Raw genomic sequence first — 4,836 nt, 5'->3', positions numbered from 1 at the left:
CCCAGTACTACCTTTGTGAACCACCAGGGCTCTGCAGACCCCCAGGTTGGGAACCACTGATATAAACAGTGTCATTCATTTTTAGCTTTTCTCCCAAACATTGTCTGGTCTTGGGGAATGAAACCTTGTTTAAAAACATGTGATAGTTGATTACAGAAAGGGTATCTGGCCATAGAAAATCTGCCTCAATGAATTCTGCCTGATTTAAACAAGCCAAGAAATGTGTACATTAAAACAATGAGGACATGATGACAATAAGGATGATGATGTTTGTTAAGCATACAACCCAGTCACAATCACACGTGACAAGGCTGTCATAGGAGACCATGATAAATGGCGCAGATGTGAAAGTAGAATGGTAAGTGAAAAAGGAAATGAAGAAATCTTCTAACAATGCAGAGAGGAAAATTGAAAAATATGAGATGAAAACGGGGTTACTGCCCATCAGGGCCTTTGTGCCAAAATATATGAAGGGTTTACAACTTTGATCTCTGTATTGTTTGAAGCTTCCTTCATTTCTCTTTTCATTTATTATTCTACTTCTATACTACAATGCTTCAAGTGAACTACAACACTCTTCTGTTCACATATAATTATCAAGAACTGAAATGAAAACCTCTGAACTTTTATATACATTACAATCTGTTTTGAGCAAAATCTTACCCAGATGGAAATGGAAAAACTGTCAAAACACAAAGATCTTGAAATTGAAAAAAGCAAGATGTATAAATATTGTAGTAATAGGTTCAGGCATGGCTGTGTGGTAAGAAGCTTACACCCCAACCACATGGTTTCAGGCTCAGTCCTACTGCAGGACACTTTGGGCCAGTGCCTTCTACTATAGCCCTGGGCCAATCAAAGCCTCTTGAGTGGATTTAATAGATGGAAACTGAAAGAAGCCCTTTATATACATATGTGTGTGTGAGCACACGTGTATGTGTGTGTGTGTGCGTTTGCATGTGTTTGCACGTCTTTGGCTTTGTGTTTGTCCTCCACTAGTACTTGACAACCGGTGTTGGTCTGTTTACATCCCTGTAATTTAACAGTTTGGCAAAGAGACTAATAGAATAAGTACTAGGCTTAGAGATTTGTTTGACTGAAAACCCTTCAAGGCTGTGGCCCCTTTGTTTGAGTGAGAGCCTTCAAAGTAATGCTTCAGCATGGCCACAGTCTAATGACTGAAACAAGTAAAAGACAAAAGCTAAGCATTAATATTTCAGCTGTCCCAGTCATAAAATATTCTTAAGTGGACCCTTGATGAAGTAGAAAGATCATTTAGAGAATCCAGAAAAATAAATGTGACATTGAGAATAAATACACAAATCAAAATTGTACACAGAATGATTATATTTATCATGAATTACAAAAAAGTGGTGGTGTTAGGTGACAAGAAATCTATTATAAAATATTTACTGTAGGACAAGAAAAATATCTAATAAATAACAATGAAGAACACACAGATAGTTTCAAAAACAGGAAGGAAAGAAACAACTGTCTTCTGCCTTCAAGGAAGCCAGTAATTAGAAAAGAGAGGCTGGTGTGATGGACAGTTATGAGGAAGAAGGAGAAGCAATAAAAATTGCATGGAAGAAATGTTTGGTTAAAACAATGGCAAGAGAATGGTCTATAGCAGAAAAAAAAAACTGAAAAGGGTGGAAAAAGGCAAAGAAATATTTTTTTCTACTCTAGGCACAAGGCTCGAAATTTTGGGGGAGGGGGCCAGTCGAGTTGATCGACCCCAGTATGCAACTGGCACTTAATTTATTGACCCCCACCCAAAAGGATGAAAAGCAAACTCAACTTCAGTGGAATTTGAACTCAGAACGTAAAGACATGAAATACCGTTAAGTATTTCGTCTATTTCTGCCAGTTTGCCACCTTAAAGAAAAAGTAATATTGCAGCTCTGCCTATGAAGTACAGGAATCAAAATTGAGACTGAAGGGTTCTTGATTGTGGAAATGCAGTATACATTAAATAACCATAGAGTATGAAGCGACTGAGGAGAAATAATTGACTATATTGGGATAGAAGCACAAAACAGTAATTTATATAAATATAAACTTGTTACCAGTCTGAAATATGTCTGAGACAGAGTCAGACTCATGAGAAGGTCGTTCTCTGCAATTTGTTACGGAGAAAAATCTTTGCTGTAGACTAAAAAGATGTAAATACACCAGGTCAATTCAGTGTGTCCTCTACCTAGATCGATGGAGGCATGCATTTTGGAGTAGTTATCTCATCATCAGCATCAAACACTGGAAATAGAGGCAACTCTGAACTGACTACAAGGGTCATCGTCATCATCGTTATCATCTGGTCAAGCTTGTTCAGAGATTTTTTTAACCCACACATGCCATCCATCTCAGTCCTGCATTAGTTGAAGGAGGTCTTTAGGGAGGCATCCAGTGTCTCTGGGGAGTTGATCTGCAGAATATGCTGTGTTCAGATGACCAGCTAGAGTACAGCCACGCTTTGGCTAGATTCCAATCAAAATACATTGACAGTGTTAACCAACTGCCTGGCCATAGTAAAATATCGATTGGAAGTGTTAAGCAGTGGTTTTTGAATATGCCTGAGACATATTCAAACCTATAAGACAGTCATTCACTACATTTTGTCATGGAGAAAAATTCTCCCTATGGTGGAATCTAATAAGAGAATCCTGGTCTTGTAGTCAATTCAGTCACCTTTATTTCCAATGTTTGATGCTGAAAAGAAGGTAAGTACTTCGAAATGCAGTCATCCATTAATCTAGGTAAAAGGTGCTTTGAACTGACTTGGTGTATTTATACTGTTTTGTCTACAGTGAGGATTTTTCTCCATGGCAAAATGCAGTGGATGGTTTCCTTGAGAGTTCAAATATGTCTTGAACATCTTTGAGTATGTAACAAGCTTATAATCAACCATACTGCTTCTGGCTGTCCTCTCTTAGCCAAGAGAAAATTCTTCTCCAGAGATGGGGTGGGGTGCTATCACATACAGGAAACTATGCTGGCATTATGGAATCCAACAGGAAATGTTTCAGGGAAGGATAAAGAGATCATAGTATGGGATGTGTTGTTCCATACAGACAAGAAAATCTATGAAAACTGACCAGTTGTTGTTTTCAAGGTTAACCAGTAAAGGAAGTCACCTCTGAATCAAAGCATTGATCATAATGTCCAACAATGTATTTCCAAAAGAAATAGAGAAATTGTCAAAATATATATCCAGATCTTGAAGTAAATATTAGATATAGCCAAAACGGGGACTGAAAATGAAGGCAATTCCAGCTATACTAAGTAATCTCCACAGATTTTCCATAGAAATTAGAACCAGCTCTGAGTTACATTTCATATACAAATATGCCTATGTAAACAATGTGACTGAAGATAGAAAGAATAGGTAATGGGTGTATATATATATATATTTTAGGAATCCTTGCATTTTCATCAGCATCACATTCTACCCATCAGTCGTCTACAAACACATTGCTCAAATAACCACTAAATTTAGTGGTGTAATACAACTGGATATACCAATTTTACATATTAAATACATTCCTGACAACTGACACATCATCATCATCATTTAACATACACATTAATTGTTGGTAGGTACACTGCATTTCATTATGCAATCATAATATACTACCAAGTATATTAAAAGCATTATAAGTCAATAACGTATCCTACCATGTTAGCAATTAGTATGTACATAGTATACTAAGTATGATGGGAAAGATTTAAAACATATTTAACCAAAACCCAAGAAGTTACAACTATAGAGAAAATAGTAGCAGAAGGTGCTACATTGTTAGTTTGAATACAATAGAAATAGAAGGTCGTAGCAAAAGATTGCACTACTTAAGTTGCACTGAACTGCACTTGGTAGTGCAAGGGAAGTCTACAATAAAAACATAAGACAACAATTTAATGTACCAATCAAAAATGCTATAAAGTCACTTCTTGTATACCATTAATTCTGAAACTCAAGGAGGAAATGTTTGTACAGAGGGAGCCCATGCGGGAGGTAGAAAAATATCGAAACTTTCTTCTCTTCTCAAATGTTGGTGTCTTTGATGAACATAACAGTGTGATTGACATAGCCCATTCCTCTGTTTTGCTCTGAGCCAGAAGACTTTCAGTCGTATCTTCGAACAATGTCTAATTTATTACACACAAAAATAGAGAGAAACAAATTCAATGAAACAAACAGCAGAGGAAAAGCTGAGTTTTTCCATTAGTTTTTTATTGTTGTTACAGGAGTTATTATTGCTGTATTTTTTGTTGTTTGCTATTTTAAGGAGGAAGGTTATTGAATACTATTTAACAAGCAGACATTTTGTTTGACAAAATAGAAACAGAAGGTAAAGAAGCAAGCCAGAGAAAAGAAAGATAAGTCCAAGTTTGAATTCAAGAAACAAAAAATGAAAACGGTAAATAAATGTCTGTTGTATATCAAATTAACTAGATTTTATTTCGTGCAATACTATATTGACAGTTACAAAAAATATGTCTAATTTCTAGAGAGGAAGGATGGGCTTTGTTTGGTGGTTTCATATTTTTATGGTTTTGTTTTCAGTTTTTGCTTTATTTTTGTTTTGTTTTTTTCCCCCCCTCCACTTTCAAATTCTGAACATTTCTAAACTATTTGGAAATATTTGAGAAGTATTTTGATAGAAAAAGTATCTAGTAAGTATTTACTGTCAATACATGTGACTTTGATGTAAAACTGGTGTATGCTAGCTGCTTATATTCATTTTACATTGTATAATAAGCCATTAACAAGTAATACTCCAAAATACACACAATCCAAATATATATATGTGTATATATATATATATATATATATAT

General features: G+C 35.4%; 1 long non-coding RNA gene across 1 annotated transcript in view; it reads right to left on the bottom strand.

Annotated features, from left to right (window-relative positions):
• The window catches only part of LOC128250706 (uncharacterized), a 170,176-nt gene that overhangs the window by 105,500 nt on the left and 59,840 nt on the right, over window positions 1–4,836 (bottom strand). The window lies entirely within an intron of this gene.

This window comes from Octopus bimaculoides, chromosome 24 (assembly GCF_001194135.2).
Source record: "Octopus bimaculoides isolate UCB-OBI-ISO-001 chromosome 24, ASM119413v2, whole genome shotgun sequence".
Classification (NCBI taxonomy): Eukaryota; Metazoa; Mollusca; class Cephalopoda; order Octopoda; family Octopodidae; genus Octopus; species Octopus bimaculoides.
This window is presented reverse-complemented; position numbering and strand designations above follow the sequence as displayed.